This window comes from Astyanax mexicanus, chromosome 8 (assembly GCF_023375975.1).
Source record: "Astyanax mexicanus isolate ESR-SI-001 chromosome 8, AstMex3_surface, whole genome shotgun sequence".
NCBI classification, from domain to species: Eukaryota; Metazoa; Chordata; class Actinopteri; order Characiformes; family Acestrorhamphidae; genus Astyanax; species Astyanax mexicanus.
In genome coordinates this window covers 30,416,509-30,443,616 of record NC_064415.1, presented here as the reverse complement: position 1 = coordinate 30,443,616, position 27,108 = coordinate 30,416,509, and the positions used below count along the sequence as shown (strand labels likewise).

At 36.1% G+C, this 27,108-nt stretch overlaps 1 long non-coding RNA gene across 1 annotated transcript; it reads right to left on the bottom strand.

Annotated features, from left to right (window-relative positions):
* Window positions 1–17,791: 17,791 nt before the first annotated feature.
* Window positions 17,792–24,323, bottom strand: LOC111192877 (uncharacterized). The gene is made up of 4 exons (XR_007440525.1): window positions 24,067–24,323; window positions 19,163–20,158; window positions 18,950–19,016; window positions 17,792–18,256 (listed from the first exon to the last, which is right to left on the bottom strand). It is a non-coding gene; the product is annotated as an uncharacterized LOC111192877 (long non-coding RNA).
* Between the last annotated feature and the right edge of the window lie 2,785 nt (window positions 24,324–27,108).

The following is a 27,108-nucleotide window of genomic DNA, read 5'->3' as shown; positions in this document are numbered from 1 at the left end:
GTGAAACAAATGATTCCTGAAACCAAACCTTTTTAACTAATACACAGAAAAAAGATGGATGTTTTTTTCATGTTTAAAGTGTTTATAAGGACAGTTGAGAGCCCTAAGTGAAAATACAAAAGCTCATGAAAAACTAATTAAAATGTTTAGGAATGAGCATTCAATTTAATGAAAATGACCAGAATATGCCTATATGTGGAAATCAATGTCATTTTGTTTTTAAATCCACCTCACTTTGGAAAATTTTCATTGGTCCATTCATCAAATGATTGATTAGCAAAAATGCGTCTTGGGGAGTGACGTCTCGCCTACGTGACAATTAAGTCACCTTTTTAGCACAAGGACGACTCACGTGTAACACCACGTGCACGCAGCGCCACAAACAAACAGTGGAGGGAGGAGAGAGCTGCGCGTTTTCTAGCTGGAAAGACAGACACTATTTTGAGTTTGTATCAGCTAAAGATGATCCATAGCATGGTTGGCTGTTCACTCGGCAGCTGCTGTGAAAGTAGCTAATAAAGTCATTTGAATCAAGTAATCATAAAATCAAGTTATCATAAAGTAAATAAGTTATTTTTAAAAGAGTAATCCATAATCTGATTACGTTTTTCATATTAACTATGTCATCACCAGTGTTGGGCACTTTACTTTGAAAAAGTAATTAGTTATAGTTATTAGTTACTCCACTATAAAAGTAACTAGTTACCAGTAAAAGTAATTATTGCCTTACTTTTGTTATTCGCCCCAGAAAAAAAATGAACAAAAGAAAATAAATGATGTAATTACTATTATTATAAGAAATATAACAAATGAAAATAAACCCAAAATGTTGACAAAAATATAATCTAACGAATTTCAAAACATATAAACTATAAACTCCACATGACCAAAGAAAATTACTAACCCCGGAAAAACCAAATACGTGTCTGGGGATGAAATTAAACAAACCACACTCAAAGTAAAAATGTATATATAAACAAAACAAAAGAATGGACAAAAACAACAATCTAATGACTGTTAAAATTGTATTAATATAACATTTTAAAAGCAGGATCAAACAGCTTCACCAAGAAGAAAAAAGAGAACTTAACGTACTTAAAACGGAACTTGGCCTGTTCACGTCTGAAAAGAATACAACAATTCTCTCATTAACCTCTACAAATTCTACAAATATCATTTGTTAATTAAAAAAAACATCCTATAATATTCCTACCTGGAGTAAAGCTGTGGAACAGTGAAATGGCGATGATAGGAAGACATAAAGCAACAGAGATGCGCAGACCTGGCACAACACTACCACAGCAATCACTGAATTGATTAGAGCACGTCCCTTGTGACTCACATGCACACTTGTGCCATTGTCTGTATGCGCAAAGTTTAAAAAAAAAGTTTATTGAGCGGCTAAAGTAACGAGCAGTACCGGGGTGTCGGAAATGGTTGAGATTCTACCCGCCACAACTAAAGTCAGAGCTGAGAAATGAGCCAGAGATTTTGATTCTAGTTTTGCTTCAGACCACAAAATACCAAACTAATTAAGTCCAGGTTAATTAACTGTGCAGTTACTTAAATATTTTAAATGTGAACGGGTGGAACTGAACATAAACAAATAAAAGAACGTTTAAAATGTTGAAAAAAGAGAATACATTAGAATAAAGTACTATTTAGTTATATTTATATGTAACAAAATAATATAAATTATATAATATATAAATCATATTTATAATATCTATAAGTATTTATATATCTATAAACTACATAATACTACATATACTACATAATACAGCCGACTCCTCTGCTGACTCCGCCCTTTTTTTGCTGAAATAAGCCGGCACGCAATGAATCTTGGGATACTGTAGGCTGTGGAGGATGCACCCGGTGGATCCTTCGTTTTCGAGGAAAAGAAGGTCACATTTGTCGGCCGCATTCGAAGGAGCATTTGAAATGGGACAGCCTAGTCGCACCGCGGTGACGCAATCGGCCTTCAAATGAGTCCTTCGAAGGATGCAGCCCCTGAATTGGGACACACCTACAGAGAAAACCGGGCACGGGCGTGACACGGACCACTGAAGAAAAGGGTGAAAGAAGAATAATAAAGTGTGGAGAGAAACAAAAAACTACAATCTGTGATTGTAAAGCTAGAGTAGAGTCAGTAGAGCTAATCAAATTACATTCTAAAGTTTGTACATTTCTTTGCAATAGCCTTAAACTCTTAGGTTTATATTTCTGCTGCATTAACGATCCTTTACTACCAGAAAAAAAAGTGTATTTGTAGAGGCTGGAGAGAAATAGAGAGAAAATGTAAAGCTAGCCAAAACTCTTTTGGATAGAAATCAAGATCAAGCGAGGCCTCCGGTTCCGTATTGTTCCTTTATTGTTCCATCTGCACTGAGGAATCCTTTCATACAAATGTTAAACATATTTCCAGCTCAATGCCAAAGAGAACATATTCACAGAGAGCAGAGAGTGAATGGAGTTATAATTACGCACTCAGACACTGCGCTCGCTGCCTCTGAGAGAGACATTCGGCTCCATTGCTGTGGACCTTCTGTTCCCACATAGCTGGAGGCGAAGCTTTGAGAGCTATAGCATAGGAGAGAGAGGCTTTCTAGTGCTGAACACTTTAGACTGCTCAACCCTCATTTGAAGATGATCTCTTTTAAGGTCTTCAGGAGTTGTGAGTTTGCGAGTTTCCCGCTCCACAGTTCGCTTCAGAATTCCAAAGCAGGGCACTGTGACACCTTTAGAGCCGCTTAAGAAGAAACACATCCACACAGAGCGCTCGTGCAGCTGCGCCTGCCTTTCCTATATTAGGTGCTGCCAAGAGCCAGAGACCACAACTGTTTTGGTTGGTGTGTCAGTGGAGGAGATGGAACAACACTTTCAGGCAACGCACGAAAATGGCCTGGAGCCAGAATGGAAGAATAAAGGCAGTGAGATTTCGTTTTATGCAGACTCTCCTGCAGGTGTCTTCAAACACGCGCTCAGGCTGCTGTCAAGATTCCTCAGCTGCAATTTTAAGATGACTGTGTTCAATTGTTCTTTCTGAAAAAAAAAAGTGAAAAAAAAAATATTTTTTTTACTGCTTGTTTTTTTTTATGAAGGACAAAAAATTACATAAGTATAAATAAATAAATGCACATACAAATGTAGAAATAAAGTAATATATAAATAAATAAATAAATATATATATAAATAAATAAATAAATAAATGCATAAATAAATACACACATAAGTAATTGTATAGGTAAATAAATAAATGAATAAATAATTTTCTTATTCATTTATTCATTTATGTGTGCATTTATTTATTTATATATATGGTTATTTATATATTTATTTATTTTTTTTGTCAACAAAGACAAATATATGTAAACAATGACAAGAGTCTGTCTTGTCATTGTTTTATTGTTTTGCTTTTTTTTCTAAAATAGCTCTATTTACCTTGACAGAAATAACACCTGTTCGATTACTATAAAATATATATTTCATTCAATTTCTATAAAAAGCACTGTATGGATATCTTTTTGAGTAGGATCTTATTACTTAAATATATATATATATATATATATATATATATATATATATATATATATATATATATATATATATATTTTTTTTTTTTTTTTACATTGACAAAATTATAAAAAATATGAGGACCATTCCACCGAATTGGTGCCATTTGTTTGTTGTAATTCTTCCAAATTAAACTAATTTTTAAAAATCTTTTTTTTTTAACTCTGAATCTAAAAACAAATATATTTAACTATTCAAAACATGTACTGGTCAAACTCAGGCAGCTTTAGTACACTTCTTAAAAGGTTTCTAAGCAGAAGATGTTTACAAAACTCATGTGACATTTAAAAAGCAAATTCACTTTATTTTAAAGAAACGTTTGACTGCATGTTCAAATAATTTATATTTTTTACAACAAAAAAAATCACTGCTGTTAATGGCACCCATTCCTGTTACTGGCACTCAGTCCTGTTACTGGCACTCATTCCTGTTATTTTATATGTTTTGAGTAACAGCACTGAAAGTAACGAAATGAGTTTTTAGCATAGAAATAGAGAAAACATGGAAAATGGCTAAAAGGCGGCTATGCTAATAGCATGAGGACACCGAGCACATTCAAGTAATTTCCCCCCAATTTTTTTATTAAAAATGAACAAATAATATTCAGGAATTAATTTTGGTAGCATAATAAGTGTTGAGATTGACCTCCTCAGTCATAGTTACAGTAAGATCAAATATACAGAAAATGAAATGACAGAACTTAATTTTGGTCTTCCTATGGTCTAAAGTTTATAGTTAGAGAGTGCGACAGGTAACTAAGTAGTTTTTATTAATGTTTTTAAATACATATCCTACTTAGGTCAATGTACAAGACACTATGCTTAATAATAAATGTATTTTAAATGTATTTTGTGTGCACATTTACACATGTGTAACGGAGGGGCAGACGGGAGGTGGATTTATATGCGGGTAAGACAGACTTTAATAAATAACAGATAAACAAACAAACAAAAAGGGTAATAACGAATATAAATATGTACATAAATAAACAAACTGGGAAAAACGTGAAACTGATAATAACAAAACAGGGCTAGGGATATATACAGGGATAAATACGTAAATAATATACAAAACAAGGAATGGGAACAAACAAGAGATATAAACAAATAATATAAACTAAACAAACGTAGAAACGTAGAGAAGAGCGATAACGAACCGTGGCAAAACAATAGCTAAGATGTGACGAGACAACGTAGGAAGGTGCAAAGACCGACGGATAAACATGGACTAACAGGTACTATATATAGTAACATAAAACACTGAACACCTGGGGAAGGGGCGGAGCTACAAATTAGACACACGTGACGGAAAATTACAGGGGAACAGAGCGAGGCCGTGACAACATGTAATTTTCTAAGGACCGAAATGTCACCCATTCATTAAACAATAGACTATTAAGACGGAGTTATATAGGAACGTCCTACAGAGGAATCGACTGCAGCCTATAGACTCTGGAAGGCAGCATGTACAATAGGTGGGATGCATTTCCTGAACATAAAATCATAGAAAGCCTTTCCAGTTTAAAAGGCTCATATTCATATACAGCCTAGATATGCGGCCAATGTGTGTAGAAATTTTGAGGACGCAACCGATGTATCTTTCCATGCCCTGGGTCACCCCAAATACAAAAAGGGAAAAGAAAACTCAGCATCACTGGCTGAAAACAGCAGAAAACAAAGCCAGGGCAGAGTTTTTTTCAAAATGTTAATTTTTATAACTATAATTAGTTTTTTGGAAAAAATGCAAAAGCAAACTTTTGTGACACATTTGCAAGAGACAGGACCTTTCTGGTGGCTGCAGCCTCGGCTTTGGAACTCAGCTCTTAAAAAGATGTTGAAAAACATCATATTGGGACAATACTATTTTCTCAATTCTTCTTTAAGCACATGGTAGGCTGGCTTGTGCATATTTGGTAAAACACTGTTACCAGTGAACAGGAGCTCCTTGTGAAGCATAATATATGCGGGAAGTATTTTTGTGCAAAGTCTCTGAAATTCTTGTGGTTCACTTTAGTCGTGCCGCATAACTAATTACATTACATTTTAACTTTTTTTGTACTCCTCGAGGATTGCACTTTACTTTGCCTGAATAACACATATAACCATGTATTTTATTTTCAATTGGGACTTACAGGGGTTGGACAATGAAACAGAAACACTGTCATTTTAGTGTGGGAGGTTTCATGGCTAAATTTGACCAGCCTAGTGGCCAATCATTAACTCACATTGCACCAGTAAGAGCAGAGTGTGAAGGTTCAATTAGCAGGGTAAGAGCACAGTTCTGCTCAAAATATTGCAATGCACACAACATTATGTTCAAAAGAGAACAAATTGTTGGTGCACGTCTTGCTGGCGCATCTGTGACCAAGACAGCAAGTCTTTGTGATGTATCAAGAGCCAAAGTATCCAGCAATGTAATGTCAGCATACCACCAAGAAGGACCAACCACATCCAACAGGATTAACTGTGGACGCAGGAGGAAGCTGTCTGAAAGGGATGTTCGGGTGCTAACCAATATAGTAAAATCTGTGTGTCCATGATTTCAGCACAGTTTTTGCTGTTATAATTCTCCAGTACAGATGACTGGGGAGAATAAAGGTCCACTTCTCCACACAAGAACTTCAGCTGTGTGATGGTGGAGGGCGTTTTTGCTCGTTGTTCGGTCGGTTTCAAGTCCCCCCCGCCTCCACATTCTGCACACATTTTCTGCTGTATTGTTGATTCAGTGATGGGTAGCTGCCCAAAGCAGTAAAAGAACAAAAAACCACACAGCTGCAGCTGCAGTATACAGTCTGTACTGTGTGGTGATTCTGTTGAAAGTAGATTTTGGTTTGCATCAAACATAATATCTGCCTTTTATTAGCCCTAACCTTCTTCATTTTATTTACTCAACTGGTCATCATTTCATGCAAAACCTTAATGGTTGCTTACAGTATGAGGATGACTCTTCACTTAAGTGGACTTTTATGTTGCAAGGCAATACATTCAAGTGAGAAATACTTCATTACAAATGAAATTGCTTAAATATTTTATTTATTGTTTATTGTTAAAGTTGATTTCAAAAAAGGAGACACACCAAAGGATAAAGAAACTTTACTTTTATATTGCTTAATTTTACATTTTTTTTTTAATTTAGAGTATTCAGAGGTGAAATGAGTTTTATCTTTTTTTCTTTTTGGAAGGCCCTGCCTCTGCTTTCCCTTAAAAAAAAAAAAAAAAAAGCCTTTATTTGACAAAAATTGAGAGTTATAATATCACAAAAAATTGCACAACATCAAAAACTTTTCATATCATATTACAATAATTTTTAATATTGCCTCCGCTATGATCTGCTCTCTCTCACTCACTGAACAAATCCCGTCCGGGAGGGGGGAAAAACACTGCCCGCCCACACTAAAAACTGATTGGCTGTCTCACAGACTCTTTGCAGAGAACAGGCCAATCAGAACCCTCTCTGTTTTCTCTCTCTCATTCCCACACTCGATTAGAGAAAAAAAGTCTGTGGCCTGTGTGCGCGTTTGGGGCACTCGTTCTGAATTCCGGGAGATTATATGTGACTCGTGGGCATCAGGGAGCCGATACCGAAATGCGGGAGACTCCCACAGCTTCAGGGAGACTTGGTTTATCTGCATTATGATTTCCGGTTTTGCTAAATTTTTTAAACATTGTTTTAATGCTACTTTGGCCTTATCCCCAAACTATTTTTGCCAACACTTTACAATAAGGGTCACAAATAACAGCAATTAAGACAGTAATAAACTTTGTTAAATGGTTAAGGAAAGTATTATCTAATTATAAATGAATACTATTTAAGACATTATTAATTGTTGCTAAATTTAAATGCTTATAAATGTTGTAAATAATAATCATAAGTTAAATTATTTCAAAATGATTAATAACGTCTTAACTAGTGTCAATTAATATTTAGTTGAGACAGTCTGTAGTAAGTAATGTTAACTAATTATTCCTTAGTGTAAAGTGTTACCTATTTTTAAAAATGAAATCAAATAAGAAGATAAATTCATCCTATTCCTAAAAAACACAATGTAGGATTTCATTATAACTTACAAAAAACATATAATGCATTACTATGTTCATATGAATCCAAAAAAGTACAGCACATTATATTCCTAACTTTGCTGTTACTGCCACAACACCCTATAATTTCTGTAAGAAGTTCTATAATTCTATGATTTATGACTTGTATGTCAGATCTGCATATATATATATATATATATATATATATATATATATATATATATATATATATACTATTTATTTAAATAAATTACACTATTAATATGTATTTAAAGTTCATATTTTACGAGTTTTCAATCTGTGCTCTAGGTTCTTTTTCTGAAAAAAGAAAAATCGTTAAAGTAATTACATCTGATGATGGTATTAAATGTTTTTCAGTTTCAAAACATACAGAATTCTTTACCCGCCACAGACAATGTCGAAGCAATTTTTAAAAAACCCATTCGTCCCTGTCATTTAAAATTGGGGGTTAGACCTGGAGTGCCAAATATGGGCATAATAACATGGTGGCCACTACAAAATCACAACATGACTTCATAGGTCTTTTCCAAGTAGAACATTCTGGCTAAAGCACATCTTGATCATTTACTGCATAAAAAAACATATTGATTATTTAATATAACAACGGTATATAGGGTAGGGGTAGGCAATATGGCTCAAAAATAATATCACAAAATTGCATGGTATTTTTGCGATCATAATAATACACTCCAAATATCTCTATATATCCAGGATGAAAGTTAAATGAATGATACCGAACACATATAATCTAAGTTATACAGTATAATGAGAACAGTGTGAATTATTTTTGCTAAAAATAGAAAAAGTAGTTCCCTGATGTGCTAATTGGGGGTGAGTAATGTGGTATGATATTTCAGGGTATAATATCGTTCACGATATTCAAAAATGTCGGTGATATTATTGCGTACAGATTGCGTACATATGTTGGCTTTCAAAAATAGATACGTGTACTGCCAGCATTGCTGCAGAGCTTGAAGATCAGATCATTCTCCACACACTGCATCAACTCTGTCTGCATGAAACTGTCCTAAAAGGAAGCCTCTTCTGAAGCTGATGCACAAGAAAGTCTGCAATCAGTTTTCTGAAGGCAGTCAGTTCAAAAGCTCGGATTACTGGATCATGCACTGTGATCGAACGAGATCAAGATGTACTATTTTGGCTCAGATGGTGTCCAGCATGTGTGGTGGTGCCCTGGTGAGGTGTACCAAGGCAACTGTCCCTTGCTCACAGTAAAGGGACAGCGCTTCTGGCACTAGGAAATGGAATTCCAACATATATTGTGACATATTGATACAGAGCATGATCCCCTATCTCCAGAAACTGGGATGCATAGCACTTTTCCAATATAATACAAGCCCCAAAACACCTTCAAGATGAAAAACTGTTTTTGCAAAGGCAGGTAAAGGTAAAGCTGATGGACTGGGCAAGTATGACTTCAGACTTAAACCTAATTGATCACCTGCGGGGCATCCTCAAAAGAAAGCTGAAGGAGGACAAGTCCTTCAATTCATCATAAATGAGTGGAAATGCAAGAGGATTCCAGTAGCAACCTGTGAGATGTACTTACTTATGTTGCCATAAATATAATCAAATCCTGTTCTAACTCCCACTCCCACAGGAAATGCCGCAAAACATTTCTGTAATTGTGTGAAAAGCACTAATAACACCGTGTTGACGTTGAACTGAACACAGTGAAGGAAGGTTCATTAAACACTGCTGAAAACTCCTTTCACGATTCGCTCTTCATGTCACCTGGATTCTGCAAAGCGTCGCCTAAAGGAGTTATGCAATAATTAATGGAATCAACCTTCATGTGGGTTTCTCTGACTGTCCGTGGCCAGTGGTGCTGCGGTTGTGTAGGTAAAAGCTGTTCGAAATTTCAGGCTATAAGTAGCTTCCAGGAGCGAAGCTATTAGCCCATTACAGTCAACAGAAAGTGGAGCCATTTCCATGACAACCCTGCGATGAAGTCACTCCGGAGGAACTTAATGACTTTACTTTACATTGATATGGATGAATTAAAGCCACAGTGCAGAGTGATGTGCATTTATACACTGCAGTATGTCTAAAACTTAAGACTTAAATCCCCTGCTATCATTTTTTATATAATGATAGATTTGTTTGATATCATTCTAAACTTGTGTATTAATGTTGTGATGCAGTTAAACTCTTAATTTCTTAATTCCAATATGATTTTTTTTAGCTGGAACATTTCTACAGGTCGCCTACAGAGAGTTCAGAAAGCAAGATGGCTGCAGTACACATCAACAGTAGTAACATAATAAGATAAGATAATCCTTTATTAATCCCACAATGGTGAAATTTAAAATGTTACGGCAGTACAGAGAAAAGGACAGAGAAACAGCTCAGGAAAAATATAAACAAATAATAATTAAACTATGTATACAAAAACAATTAAAGGAAATAATATAAAGATACTTAAAAAATATATACATAGTAAAGAAAAAAAAATATATATATAACAGCTGCAAAAGTTCCTGTGTCCCTTTGTGATCTGGGGTGGGTTTTGTGATCCGAATAAGGAACAAACGTATGACATGAGTAAAGAACGAGCCAGTTCTGCAAGTGCTTCCAAAAGAGCTTTGCAAAGTAAAAAAATTAATGAAGGAGGTTAAAGAACGTCTTTGTTGACTCCTCCCCCGAAACACTGCAGTCAATCAAAACCACAAACATCGATTCAGCACTGACAAATATGCAGAATTTATTCACTATTATGCCTAAAAAATCTCTCCCTCTTTCAAATGTAGACATATATATACAAAATGGCTCTTACTTTTTTGTCACGCCTGGCCCTGTTTCCTGTCTGTCCTCGTGCCTGTGTTGTCCCACGTTACCCGTGCCCCTGTGTTCTGCCAGTGTTTTTCCACTCACCTGTGTCCATTTGTAGCTCCGCCCCTCATTAGTCAGTCCCCAGGTGTTACCTGTTCTCTTTCCCGCCTTGTGTGTGTATTTAAGTGTCTCTGTCATTAGTGTTTTTGTCGGTTCTTGTGCGTGTATACGTCTGTCACGGCTGTGTTAAATCCAGTGTTGGGAGTAACGGCGTTAAAACTAACGGCGTTACTAACGCCGTTACTTTTTTTCAGTAACGAGTAATCTAACTAATTACTATGACTGTAACTATAACGCCGTTACCATTTCCGACACCCCGTTACTGCACGTTACTTTAGCCGCTCTATGAACTTTTTTTTTTGCCCTGGTTAACCCCTCCTCTGTCCGGTGAACTTGAGCTTCTGGCCGCTGTGCCTGTGGTTTGGCGTGGTGAAGTGAGGCACAATTGTGACGATTTGCGTGCTCTAATCAATTCAGTGATTGCCGTGGACAACCCAAGTTCCGAATTAAGGACGTTAAGCTCTTTTTAGCTGCTCCGGTTTTTGTGGTGCTGCTGCTGCTTTCTATTTTAGAGCTTAGATTCTCTGCCCGAATCCCACCTGACCTGAGGACCGACCCGAAATCAGGCTCCTATTTTTATTTTATATAAAGCTCTGGTGTGATAATCACAATGTTGCTAAGTAACCAATTATTATTGTTCACTAAAGCGAACGAAATAGCGAAAATTGAAAGTGAAAAACATTTGTGTTAACTGAATCTAATAAAAACGGTAATTAAAAGGAAAAACATAACTATCTCGAACTGTATTTTGTGTTTATAAAACTAACTAAAACGAACTGAAATTACTGATAGAATACCCTCATTTTTGTGTTTAATTTATTTATAAGCGCTGTTGTACAGCGGAGTTGTACAGCGGGAGTTGTTGTGCCGAGCGCGCGGCACTCGTGGTCCGTTAGTTCTTGTGTAAAGCGCTCGCGCTAGCAAGCCCACCCTAAAATGAACAGAAAAAATAAAAACAAAATAAAATTAAACTATAATAAAAATGAAAACTGTAATCACGTAGCTCTGGGCGCACGTGAACGCCTCCGCGTTTGACTTGCAGCATTGTGTGTAGCTGTTCTTAAAAATCATTTAAATTAAATAATAGTTCTATGCTTCTATGTTACAGTGTTAATTAACATAATTCTGATTATATTTCGCTCATTCAATCAGCCCGAAAACAGACAGTTTATGGGGCGGATCGGGTCAGGCTCATAATGACAGTTTATGGTTCGGGCTTGGGCAGAATGTGCACGGGCTCCGGCTGGGTCGGATTTTTTGGGCACGATCTAAGCTCTATTCTCTTTTGGTGAAGCTGTTATATTAATACCATTTTAACGGGCATTAAATTGTTGTTTTTGTCCATTATTTTGTTTTGTTTATATATACATATTTCTTTTGAGTGTGGCTTGGTTTGTTAAATTACATCCCCAGACGCGTTTTTCCGCTTTTTTCAGTATTACAAGTTTTAGTAATTTTCTTTGGTTGTGTGGAGAATTTCGTTTTATTTTTTTGAAATTCGTTAGATTATATTTTTGTCAACATTTTGGGTTTATTTTCGTTTGTTATTTTTTGTTATTTTTCTAATAATAATAGTAAATGCATAATTGATTTCCTTTTTTTGACGGGCGAATAATAAAAAGTAACGCGATAGTTACTTTTACTGGTAACTAATTACTTTTATAGTGGAGTAACTCCGTTAGTAACTCAGTTACTTTTTTGGAGAAGTAACGAGTAACTATAACTAATTACTTTTTCAAAGTAACGTGCCCAACACTGGTTAAATCCTGCCTGTTAGTTAGTCTCCTGTTTCTGAGTTTCTGTTTGATTTATGTTTTGTTTTCTGTTCTATAATAAATGATACTTGCATTAGCGTCCGCTCTCCTCGTCCCGTCCTTCACACAGCGTTACATTTTTATCCTCTTACAATAGAAACAACTTAATTTTACTTACTGGAGAAACATGTTTTTCTATGTAAAGGCATGTAGTGAAATTCAGACTTATGTAATTTTACTTTTACTTTAATTTTAATGTAAGTAATTTTACTTTTTAACATTGTTCAACCTTATTTTAAGTAATGTCAGTTTAAAAAAACATTGTGGGTTATACTTAAAAATAAGGTTTCAAAAATGTTGCACTATATTTTTAAGTAAAACTAGCACATCAATGTAGACACAAGTTAGAGCTGTGAATGGGGGTGCTTCTGACCGGCCCTATCTTCCAGTGTTGCCAACTTAGCGACCCTCTGGCGACTTTTTTTGTAAAAAAAAAAAAAAAAAAAAAGCGACTAGCGAAAAATCTAGTGAATCTATTTTTGTGGTGTTATTGGAGACTTTTGGCGACTCTGAGATGAACACACATGCTCTTCAGTTACTGTCCTCAGTGGGTGCTGCCGTTAGCCCCGCCCACAACACTCACAGTGAAGTCTCTCACACTCAGACCACACCCACACCGCTCCAAAACAAAAAAAACAGTAGAATAACATTTCCGGCTAACTGCTGCTCTTATAATAACATTTAACAACACGTTGTTCATTTGTTAGAGTTCGTTTGTAACATTTCTAACATATTTAGGGCGTTTTTTACTCACTTTTTTCTCTCCCCTAACGTTAATCCTCTACAGTTTCAAAAACATGTATTATGCAAATTAGGCGATGACGTCATTTAGCAACTTCTAGCGACTTTTAGGACAGCCAATAGCTACTTTCCTTACTGAGGAGTTGGCAACACTACTATCTTCTGATTGGTGCATGTTGCCTGGGGCGGCTGCACTATGGAGGTGGGCTGTGGATCTTATCAGACCTGCTGTCCATCAACCAGCTAATAAACCAGTCTTTTCCCCAGTCTCGGCTTAAACTTTAATTCTCCAGGTTTAGGTTTAGGCCCTGCTTTAAGAACTGCACATGCTACACTGAGAGGAGAGCAATACTGCAGTCATTTATTAGACTTTGGGAAGGTATTCATTAGACATGCTTTTATATTTACTCTAGAGGCTCTAAGAAACCAGATTAACTTAATTAAAAAGAAAACCCAGATTTAGTTTCTCATGGGCTTCAATTCGTTTTTTTGCTAGATAATGCAGAATGCATTGAGAAAGCTGTATGAGTATGCAGTCTCAGTAGTTTTTCTGCAGAAGAGAGTGATGTTTAGAGCATTTATATGTGAGAACCTAATCCTTTCATGCTTAACACATTTAAAGGACAGCCAGCTCAATTGAAAGTACTCTTTTAAAACTGTTTTAATGATTGAGATTGAGGGGGGCAACACCTTCTGTGTGAAAGTGGGAGTCTGTGTCTAAACCATACATTACGGTAGCCGCTTGCTCAGTGGAGCTGGGGGAAAAGCTGTGTGTGCTTGAAAATGACAATGTAAGAGAAACAAGTCTTACAGCTAAATAAACATCATTTATTCAGATCTAATCACAAAAATATACACCAGAAAAACTGCAGAACACTGTAACATTTGGGAAATGCAGACCTTTCTATTATTAAAATTATAATACATCTGTTTTCAGGTTAAATCCACAATATTTTTAAACATTACATTATGTATAAACCACAATGTAAAGTCTTATTAAAGAAGAAAATCAAATAAAAAAAAAAAAAAACCTTTCCTTTTAATCATGTTTATTTAAAACTATATTACTGAAGGAATTTGGAGTATTGTGATGTCAAAATTCAATAAATTGCTGATTTGGTTGTATATAGACCAGATTTTTTACACAAAATCCAAAGATTATTAAATGACAGCACTGAAGTCTTAAAGAATATGTGTAGGGCTATTTATTATGTATGTTTCAAGTAATAATACTGAAAGGATTTGAATTAATGGGAAGATAAATGTAGAAAAAAAAATGGTTTGTACATAAAAAAAATCGATACCACTTTAAAATAAGACTACCTTTTAAAGGGTTTATAAATGGTTTACAATTAGTTTATAAATGTTTACTAATAAGGTTGTAAATGATTTATAATCAGTTATAACACATACATAGAAAGGGCAACAATGACCTGTTGTTTGCCAAATAGTGAACCCACAGCCATCTATATTGTTGCCCTTTTTATGTATGTGTTATAACTGATTATTAATGATTTTTAAGGCATTTACAACCTTATTAGTAACCATTAATAAACTAATTGTAAACCATTTATAAACCCTTTGTGAAGATAGTCTTATTTTAAAGTGGTACCAAAAAATCAAAGGTTATCATATCACAACACTGAACTTGTTAATGTGAGGCGATAAAACAGAAGTGAGATGCTTGCAGGACATATTAGGAGTAGCTTTAATAATCAGAGCTAAATCAACAAACTTGATCTGAGTATAAACAACTGTACAAACCATAAACAAGACCGACCAAAACATTAGAGCCAAATCACAGTCCAAAAGAGATAAACAACCAATGAGAAATAAGGTTCAAAACCAGATCAAAAAACATCCAAGAGAACTAACCAAAAGGGCAAGACGAAATCAGAGACAAAAGCCAAAAAGTAGGTAATACACTGAAAAACAGCTGAAAAACAGGGGCAATACTTCGCAAAAATATATCTGCATATATATATATATACACAGAAAACATCAGTAACTACTCAGAACACAGGTGAGGCTGATCTAACAATCAGGTGCTGATTATCTGGCTGAGACACTTGAGTGAGAGGTGCATTCTGGGAGTTGGAGTTTGTGAAGGTGGACAAGTCTGTAGAGGCATTGGAAGGTGTGACAGTAAATATTTTATTCTCATGTGTTCAAGCCAAGGTATATGTTTCAAGCTATATTACTGTAGCAATATGCTGTAATGGGAAGTCAAAGCTATAAAAAATGTACATTCAGTTTTGCATAAAGCAGATTTTAGAGTCTTATAAAACCAGCAAATCAAACCGTTATCTAATGTAACCATTAAATCCTTGAAGAACCCTTTTTATACTATTAATGAGAAAAGTATCGAGTGAGATTAATATAGCATTTTGCAGTAATGTTGGGTAAGATTTGTAAAAAAATCTATTCAGCTTCATAAACCAGATTTGGAGTCCTATAAAACCAGCAAATTAAACTGCTATCAAATGACAACATTGCATTCTTTAAGAACCCTTTTTATACTATTAATGATAAAGTATCAATTGATATTAATGTAGCATTTTGCAGTAATGTAGGTTAAATGTAGGAAAAATGTCCATTTGGAGCTCTATAAAACCAGCAAATAAAACTGCTATCTAACAACAACATTAAATCCACCAAGAACCCCTTCCATACTATTAATGATATACGTATCAGTTGATATGATATTATGATATTACTGTAGCATTTTGGAGTAATGGGAGGTAAAACTTAAGGAAAAAGGAGGCTAGGAGTGGAGGCACGACACAGCATTTGTTGCTAAGGAACTTAAATGGCTATCGGCAACATACATACAGTATGGTCCAATGACCAATAACTAGAGTCAGCATTAAAGAATATAAATTCTATAAACCATAATTCAACTGCAGTGAAAAGCTAGAAAGATCGAAGGCTCATTTCAGTGTATTCAGGACTGTGTGGGCATTTCAGAAAGCTAAGTGATTGACAACTGCGTAGCCAAGGCAACGCAGGATGTGCAGTATCTGATTATGAAGGTAAAGTCACGTTTCAACCAGGAGTTACTACGAAACTGCAGTAATAACTGTCAGTGGTTAAATGAAGCATAAATAGCTTGCCTTAAGAAAATATACACATTGACATAATAAAAGAAAATAACGCATTAATAAAGAATAGTTGAATTGAATGAAACGTTTTATGTGTGAATATAATGACGTCTCTATATGTAAGTAATTACAATATTAGAGTTATTAGAATTATTTGGAAAAACTATGGAAAAGAAAGGAGGCTCTAGTATCCAATTGGATAAAAGAAGAGCTATGGTGGGGCATGAAGACATACAGATTCCATATGTTCTCCAGCGTCACATCTGGGCCTGTAGATCCTGCACACTCATAGGTTGCCAAAGTTGGCATCCTAGCTGGGTACTACTATGGCTGATAAAAATGTTGGTTTTCTGTGGGGCTCTGAGTGAAGCAGTGGGCAAAGTGCTGCCACTATGATTGGGAGATTGCCAGTTCGAATCATGTTCATGCAGCTTGCCATCAGCTACCGGATGCCTCTCTCCACTCCAAAGGGTGATGTTGATCAGCGCAAGGTATCTGTGAGCTGGTCTATCGAAACCGACTCGCTACGCTTTCCTCCGAGCGTGCTGGATATTCGGTAATGCTGCATCAGCAGCAGGTGGTTGACTTCACATGTATTGGAGTCTTCACCTTCCTGGTGTTGGGGCATCACCAGTGACAGGAGGAGTCCTAATTCAGCTCCTTCCACAAAATGTTGATTATATTAAGTTCAGGACTTTGACTTGTCCATTCTAAAACATTTACTTTATTCATCTTTAACCATTAGGGTCATTGTCTTGATGCATGACCCACCTTCTCTTGAGATTCAGTTCACAGACATACACTGTAAAAAGTTTCCTGTAAATTTTACAGCAAGTTAATGGCAAAAAAGTTGCCAATAAGAGATTGTAAATTTACAATAATTCACTGTAATAGAAAATCACAATATTGTACTGTTTAATTAGAACAGTAAATTACTGTAGTAGAATTACAGTACTTTTTTCCATATAGTTAGAAGAAATTTAAAAGTACAAATAGTATTTCAAAAGATAAAACATACAACATTTGTTCCCATCAAGTATTTATTATTAAAAAAGTCTGTCACAATATGTACCACTTTTAGTTTCATTCAAATTTCACAGTAATCTGTATTAGAACATTGTCAAATGATATATATTTTCCAAAATACATTTGTTTTCCCATATATAAAATATTCTATGTACTGCTTCAAAACAACTCAGGTTACATCTATATATCCTAATCTGGGATCACACAGGGGAGTATAGGAAAGAACAGAAATCTGTTGAAGAATCACTCCACAGGAACAATAAGAATAATCTCCCTAGAAACAGGCTGCTAATTTACATTAACATAACCAAAGAGGAAATACACTGTATTTTGGTATGAAAAAATAAAAAATAAACTGCAACAAACACAATAAAAATAAAAAGTGTTAAATAAACCATATGTTTTAGATTTTAGATTCTTTAGGTTGTTGCAAGAGTTACCAGCCTCAAAAAAAAAAAAGTTCACAGCACCCCAGATAAGAGATACATATTTTGCTTTGTTTAACAATTAAAATAAATACCATTAAAATAAAAAGAAGTCATTCAGACCATGAATGAACACTTAAGTACTAAACTTAAGTGTTCATTCATGGTCTGAATGACTTCAGTCTTACAATGTAAGAAAAATAAATAAATAAAAATAAATAAATGAATGAAAAGGTGCATCAACTTGTGACAAGTACTGTATGCTATTAGATTTACAACCAACTTAAAGTCCACGCAGTCAATAGGCAAACATATCTACTAGTACATACCAAAACTAAAAGAAAATGTTAAACATAAATTTGACATTTTGTCTTTTTGTAATAATCATGAAGATAAATAAACATTTTCACATTATGCAGTAGTATGCTGAAGACAACATTTACACCGACATGCAAAGCCAGTCGAAGTCCATTAATTTCCTTAGAAGGCTGCAAACTTTGACATTCATGGAGTGTTTTTTCTTCTCCACTACCTTTCCACTTCTTTTGCTCAGGACCTGCTCAGTAGATGTCTTAGAGCCAGTGGTTGGGTTGATTCCCACAAAACATCTGCACAGTCAGAAAAAGAGCTGTATTAGAACATTTTAAGACAGCGTCTATAGGGCAGTTGTTATCTGTAATGTTCTATTTTCAAATGAATTCCCTCTATATACATTTCTAATCTCAATTGAAACAGTTTTGTCACTAATAATGAGTTTATTTAGGTGCTGTCCTTTTAAAATGCTACAATAATGTATTACTTAAGTTATGTGTGATACTGATGTACATTCAATCATGTTAGAAATCCAAATACAGCTTTAATCATTTTAACATATTTAAACAAATATGCGGCTCAACTTTTTTAAACTAACATTAAAAAAAAGAAAGAAAAATGTACCCAAGTAAACCATTTACCAAATTAAAGGGATGAAACAAAATCACACCCAAAGCGAAAGTGATGGACTTTTAAGTAACCAAATAAATAATGTGGGACTATTTTTTGAATAACACTCATTTACCTTTGGATAAAGTCTAGAGTGCATGAGGCCTCTTTTTGGCATTCCAAATTAAAGTTGCAGAATGAGGCAAACAAGCCTGCCAAGCCTGCAGCAAAGTTGGGATGTGAAGACAAGACCACCTGACCTTCTATACTCATCATCCAATTTGCTGAGGTCAGTGTCTCACCTTAAATAGTTAAACATTTATTCATTAATATAAATGTCTCTGACCAACCCAAGTTGCAATGGTAAACTAATTTAGTACCTTGAACAATCAATCTTGGAGAGTCTGGTAAAACTGATTCCTCCACATCTGCTGGTGTGGCTGTGGCCTAAAACACAAACATATATACAATAGACTAATATAAAATACATAATTTAAGATTCACTCTAACAAATAACCCCACAAGTTTTGGAAACTGAAAGCAGAAGTCAAATAATAAGAGTAATTATTTAAATGCAGTTTAAATTTACTTACATGAACTTGTAAAATCAGTGCTTCAGAGTGTTCTTTGAAGTGTGCCATCAGCAGGAGGACAACACATGGTGCCAGTATGGTAGCTCGACCTTGACAGAATTTGCTGGACTTCATTTGTTGGTTTTTGGCGAAAAAAGTTAACGATCATCTTCCCTCTGTGCTCAATTGCATCAGTAATTTTTTCAAGGATAGAGATGTCAGTTAACAGCTTAAAGTGATTATTAATTTCTTTTGGTGTAAAAAGAAATGGCCAGCCAGTTTTGAGCTCCACAATAGATGGGGCTGGACTTGCATTGATGGTTTTTCGTTGCAAGTAGTAGGTCCTCTCCATGAGCTGAGTAATGTGCCCTCTCTCTGCTGCTGCTGGACCCTCACGAGCATAAAGCTCTTTCATTTCCTCCTGCTTCTCTTTCAGAATTGACTCAGTTTCCCCTTGAGGACAATCAGGTTGCCATCTGATGCACCCATATTGGTCCGATGGCCCTTTTGCTCGGTTTGTAGTTGGTGAACTGGAGTGTCCTTTCATCCTTCTGCGCCTTCCTATTACACTGTTACGGTTGAGGTGTTCAACTCGCGTTTTTAGCTGGTTCACCAGTGAAGCAAACCCACTTCCAATTCTGGTGCCATCTTTCAGAATGTCTGCAAAACTTTCTGGATATTCCTTAACAACCATCTTGGCGACTGTAACGCAGTCTGATCTAGTAGGATTGGGCTCGATAAGTCTTATTTCATCTACAATGACTCTTATCATCTCCCGACGGTCTCGAGGAGTAGGCCGCTGTTGTGCGTTTATCGAGAGTTTTATTCCTTGGGGCATCTTGCTCCATGGGACCTTAAACTTGTCGAGCCAAGTACTAAGATCTATTACTCTGGATCTGTCAGTTGGGCTGGATGTACTTGGTGTACTGATGGTGGGTTGGCTATTCCTTAGACTTCTTGATACGTCTGCAGGTGTTGGACTTTGGACATCTGAACGAAGAACAGAACTTAATTCTTCTGAAAACAATAAAGAAATGCAGAATTGTTACATTAGATAAAGAGTTTCAAAAGAACACTTGGGGGACCAAACTAACAATTAGTATTTACCATGCTTTGAGAGATACTCTTTTTTTCTACTCATATTTATTTAGATGCAGAAAGTCTGCCAGAATCAATATACTGTAGAATGAGTTTTCCAGTTATAGTTTCTATTTCTATTTATCCCGATATACTTTTTAGTACTTTCAGAGGTGTGAAGCTTGTTACCAAAAAGTTAGGTTGTGCCTGGATATAAGCCACAATAGTGACATTCTATTTAATACTCTCCAGGGAGAACACTATAGTCTAGATGGAAACAGGGGTCCACGAGCACATAGTGGATTTTTTTTCCCCCACCTGTTTTTCCTAAACTTTGAAGTGTCTATTTTAAGATTCTGACAGGTAACAGGATGAAATAATGTCCCATGAAATTTATTTTTAACCCTTTAATGCATCTATGGCAATTCTGAACCTGAAAAAAATGATGAAGAAATTGGCATATCTCCTTGAGTTCACAAACTTTACAGATAAATGAGCACACTTTTCCATACAATTCTGGGCCAAGGAAGTCAATAGAATGGTTATTTAAGTTTTTTAAACATTTTGACTCTTATCTGGGACAAAAAAAAAAGCAGAAAATGTTAAAAGTGACTGTATGTTTTCACATTATACTAATTCCTGCACACTAAATAAAAACATCCTGAGATTGTACTTAATCCTTAAAGTGTGTAATTTGAGATTCTGACGGGTAACAGGACAAAACATGTCCTGTGGGGCTTATTTTTAATTTTTTACTACTACTAGAAATTGGCATAGCTCCTTCAGTTAAAAACCTACACAACCAAATGAACACACTTTTCCATACAATTGACACATGTTGACTTAATTCTGGGACAAAAAAGATACAAAAATTAGCAGAAAATGTTATGATCGCCTGTATGTTTTCACATTATATTCCCATTATAACCTTAGTCTATTTTTAGATCCTGACAGGTACCAGGACGAAAAAAGTAATTAGCTGCAGAACTAATTGATGATAAAATTCAACAATGTACTAAAAATAAAATATTAGTATAGTGGGGTACTAATAATTTTTATCCTCATTATCACCATTGAAGAGATCATCAAAGTCTCTTTTAAATCTCAGTCCCTTCCTCCAGATCATCGGTCCCCTCTCCAATCAATTCTGTCTCTTCTGCTCTTGCAAAAATGTCAACAAGAGAAGGAGGGGAGATGGGGCAAACTGACCAGACCGGCTCCAACACCCCCTCTTCCATTGTCTTCTCCCAACTCATGCACTGATCGTAAGGGTTTGGCCTTTCAGGTTTTGGCCTTTCAGGTTTTGGCTGATCTGTCCTTTCTTAGAAGCCAACCCTGTAGTTTACTCTGTCTACTTTAAAACTTGCATCCAGGGCTCTGTTAACACCCACCATCTTTTGGAGCATCTTGGTTCTCACAGCATCAATGGAGGTCAGTTGACCATGGACATACATAACATTATCTCCTGTTGGAGCTCATTGCTGTCCTGCCACAATGTACCAAGCTGCAGCTTCTTCAAGAGAGCTACTTTTCCCTTGCCCTTGAGAGCACTGGTGCAGCATAGTATCCCAGAAGAGTGCTGCAGTATTTAGATCCCAGAGCTCCAGCTAGCTCAGAGACATTCACTACATGCTAAGGTTGACACTGCTGACATGGTAAAGGAGGTTCAGTAATGTGTCTGTGTTCGGGGTCCTCATCACACTGGACTTGTACCCCCACTCTACAGCTTGATGGAGGTACAGGAAAACACGGGTGTCTGTCTCCTCCTGGTTTGATTGCATGGCGTGGATCTCTGAAACCTAAACCCTTAACAAAATGTACAATTTTTAACACATACCTGTATATTGAACACACTACAATTCTAGCGCTCCATTCAAATGTTTTTATAGCGTTTGATATGTGATGACAGCCACAGTTAAGCACCGATAACTATGGTCTAGCTCAGGGGTGTCAAACTCATTTTGGCCGAGGGCCACATTGGCATATTGGCTGTCCTCCGAGGGCCAGATGTAACTTATAAATATAAGAAAATGTAACCAAATGTAATATATGTAAATGAATGTAATTACTCCTTAATGTTAAATAACTCTCAATATATTATTTATTCAATCAAATATTACAGTTGCATGGAAAAAATGTTTGCTTGTTGCTCTATTAACATAAATCCTGTTATGAAATCCAAAAACTCCATCAATCAAGAACCAAACTATACAAGTGAATAGAAATGACATAAAATACAAGTTATATTAACTTTGATCAAAACGTTTGATACTGAAAAGAGGCTTAATAAATATAAAATCAAAAATTGTGAGCTGTGACAGATTTAGCATTTCCTCATCCAACCACTAGTGGGAGCTGCAGCAGCACAAGCCCACAGTCTTTACTGAGTCAGAGCTACAGCCCAGCCACGGGCTACAGGACTCAGCTGAGCCAGTCTGGAGCGTTTTTAAATTTTTAAGTTTTTCTGTGTATGAAATAAAATAACCCCACTAACCGGATAATACAGCTCTCTACAGTTCATCTTTCAGCCCAAGCAGCTAACAGCAGCAGTTTAGAGCAGCCATCCCGGAGTCACTGCTCGGATTACATTATAAACAGGTCAGTTAGCGCGCTGCTAACCTCAGGATGTTTATAACTACGGAGTTTAGTGGACACACCACGGCTGCAAGGTTAGACTGTTGAAGAAATCAGTAAAGGCTGGTTAGATAAGTGATTCACCTCCTCGTCCTTTGCTGAGGTGAAACTGCGACTAGCGATGTCACAGTGATGTTTATTAACGTCATTAAAACAGATTTTATCAGCTATTGTCTTATAAATATTTACACATAATTTATATCTCTTCTAAAAAGCGTTTATTTTCGTCAGTAACACAAAATGCATACCGGTCTTTCGCCTTGAAGCACAGCCGTCCGTCTGCATCAACTTTTCTTTTTCTGGATATTATGGGATAAACATGTCTCAATTCCACCCGCGAAGTTACACCTTCCCTCCGGCAGGGTTTCCACATCAATGACTACACTGCCGTGTAGTGGCAGTAAGCCGTAACTTTGCGGGTAATACAATCGACAAGCATTGTGGGAAATGTATTTTTTGGTCAAAGAACGCTTCTGACCTATTTATTATAGACACTAAGATCTTACAAGCTCTCGCGGGCCACATAAAAAGACGTGGCGGGCCACATTTGGCCCGCGGGCCTTGTGTTTGACACATGTGGTCTAGCTAGTTGCCGAGCTACCCACTGTCTTATAGAATTACTACAAACCTAGCTAGCCAGCTAACACTAAATAACTAGAGTGTATGTCAGCTAAATAAACTGTAGTTAGCTCGCTAGCTAGCGAGGTAATGTTAGCTACATTTAGCTGATATACACCACAGTTAATTAATTAGTGCTAGCTAGCTAGCTAGGTTGGTAGTCATTCCATTAGACAGCAGTTAGCTCGCTAGCTAGCTACATTTAGCTGACATACACCATAGTAACTTGCTGCTAACTAGCTTGACTGTAGTTAGCTAGCTGGCTAGCTAGCTAACCTAGATAACCTAGCTGCATGGCACACCTTTAAACCAAATAAAGAGTTAAACTAAGTAGTTAGATGTTTTATCAACCGATCATACTTAGGTTTAATAAAACACACATTCCATTACAACACTCCAAATAACTTCAATATGTTCCATCTAACCAATAACCAATGAACAGAACCAACAAAGCTAACAAATGCTACTCTAACAACAACTGGCTAGCAAACTCTCTAAATAAACCAGGTTTGGCTTGCTAATAAGCCTCACGTAGCACCACGTGAATCTAGTCTAATTTAAAAAGATTCCTAAAACAAAGGTTAATTCTTACTCACAAATGCAGGTGTTCTTGGAGTTTTCCTCAGGTGGGTGATCTCAAGAACAGCAGTAAATCCTGAGGAAACTTCTTCTTTCCAGGGGAAAACCGAACTGCCCGTTTGCCCCCAGTAGGTTATGGTTAAATACACAGGTGGCAGTTGTATTTGTAGGGCATCCCATGATGCATTGCGTTCTACAGTTTTACAATGGAAAATCCTTAAACAGTTATTTACTGTATGGTTTTACTGTAAAAAATACAGCAATTGGTTACAGTGTATGTCCTGACATTTTCCTTTATAATTCTCTGATATAATTCAGAATTCATTGTTCCATCAATGAAGGCAATCCTTCCTGGCAGAGATGCAGCAAAACAGGCCCAAACCATGATACTACCACCACCATGTTTCACAGATGGGATAAGGATTTTATACTGACATACAGTGTTTTCCTTTCTCCAAACATACCATTTTATGATTTTAACCAAAAGGTTCTATTTTGGTGTTTTCAGTATGCAAAATTCTTCCAGTAGTTTTCTGGTTTGTCCATGTGATCTTCAGCAAACTGCAGATGAGCAGCAATGTTTTTTTTTTTCTTTTTCGAAAGCTGTGGCTTTCTCCTTGAAACTCCACACACACTATTGTTGTTTAGTGTTCTACTGATGGTGGACTCATGAATTTTAACATTAGCCAATGTGAAAGAGGCCTTCAGTTGCTTAGAAGTTACCCTGGGGTCCTTTTTGACCTTGTCAACTATTACAGACCTTGCTCTTGGAGTGGTATTTGTTTGTCGACCATTCCTAGGGATGGTAACAATGGTCCTGAATTTTTTCAGTTTGTTCAAACTCTTTAGAGATGGTTTTGTAACCTTTACCAGCCTAATGATCATGTAGAGTAAAGCCTTACTACAGTAAAGTAATCTAACTAAATAAACTACTCTTGATTTTAAAAGAAACATTGGATGAGCTTGTGTCTACCTTCTGACTTATACATGTGTGGACAGATCCTGATACAGTGTGGGATAAGCACTTTTTCTTATTTCTACACAGGCTGTGAAAGAAAGCATGATTTAATTCTCCTGCTATTCAAGTGCAGACTCAGCTTCCCACACATTCTCCAGTGGCCAGTAAAATTTAAAGACAGAAAGGCAGGCTATAAAGATGAAGGCAACAATACGTATATTACAAATATGAACCTATAGATCCGTTCATCCCTTAGTGCAACCCAAACTGCTTTGCAAGCTTTATGAAGTCCATTTGATCATATGTTTTGTGACAGTGTGACACACTGATTTATGGCTGTAGGGACGACCTGATAGTCGTCCCTTCTGTTGTACAGTGCTGTATGTGTGCTTTTGGGTTCTACCTAATGTTACAAGTGATCTATGTTCATTTACCAACAAAAGCCATATGTTGGTACATATGGTAAAGTATATGAACCCTTTAGGATTACTTGAAATTATGCAAAAACTGGTCATTAAATGTGTTCTGCTCTTTATCTAAGTCACAACAATAGACAAACACAGTCTGCTTAAACTAATACCCCAAACAATTATATATGTTTGCATGGTTTTATTGAACACAACATGTTAACATTCACAGTAAGGTGGGAAAAAGTATTCTAACCCTTAAGCTAAAGACTTTTCGGTACCACTTTAAAATAAGACTACCTTTATAAATGGTTTATAAATGGTTTAGTTTATTAATGGTTACTAATTAGGTTGTAAATGCCTTAAAAAGCATTAATAATCAGTTATAACACATACGTAGAAATGTACGTAGACCTGTTGTTTGCCAAATAGTGAACCCACAGCCACGTAACTGATTATTAATGTTTTTTAAAGCATTAACAACCTAATTAGTAACCATTAATAAACTAATTGTAAACCATTTATAAACCCTTTATAAAGGTAGTCTTATTTTAAAGTGGTACCGACTTTTCTAAGAGATAATTGGAGCCAGAATGTGATGAGATTGGATGTGTTGGTTAAAGCTTTCCCACCTTATAAAAATCACACCAGTTTTGAGTTTGATGTTCTTAAGAAGCATTGCTTGATGTGAATCATGCCTCACACAAAAGTGCTCTCAAAAGACCTACGTTCAAGAATTGTTGACTTGCATGAAGCGTGAAAGGGTTACAAAAGTATCTCTAAAAGCCTTGATGTTCATGTGTCCATGGTCGTCCTGTAAAGGTGACTGCAAGAGCACAGCACAGAATGATCAATGAGGTGAGGAAGAATCCTGAAGAGTTTCAGCTGAAGACTTACAGAAATCTTCGGCACATAATAACATTTTTGTTGACAAATCTACAATAAGGAAAACATTGCTGCATGTTTGAAGTTTGCAAAAGATCACCTGGATGTTCCACAGCACTACCGGTAAATATGAGCTTTTAACGAGATTCATGCACCAATAAGGTTTCTAACACACGCTCCAACACACAACACAGCACTGTACTGTTGCTATATTAGTCTACAAATAAGATCTCATGAGAAAGTCTTAGGAACTGACTTATCTATGCTCAGCCCACAAACATGCTTTTACACAGTCACTGCTGTATGAATATTTACAGGATGAAAACTACAGATGTGATTTCTGACCTTCCTTTAACAATATAAACGTAAATAACATTGTCACTCAACATAATGACTCTAATTAGGGATGCACTTACTGTATACAGAAATGATGTGTATGTATAGTATATAGAAATACATATATTGGATATGAGCCAGTGCTAATTTATAACATTTTTTTCATGGAAACCGATGTTGTTTGAAAAAAAACAAAAAAAAAACACTTACCTACAGTGTAGACATATAACTGCATTTTCATTTCTATATTCCTGCACATATACACAGACGTACTGCATAAAAGAAATAACTCAATCAACATGCAGTTTTTCACAGACAGATATGTAAATAGATACAGGTGCGGTCTTGCCACTAGAGGGTGTACAAAGAGTGCTTCCCCACTGCCATATGAAGAAGCTCTCAGAGGCTACTTTTGGGTAGTGTTCCTCTTGGTGAAAGATCGCTAGATTGTTAGAAATATCTCTTATTCCGAC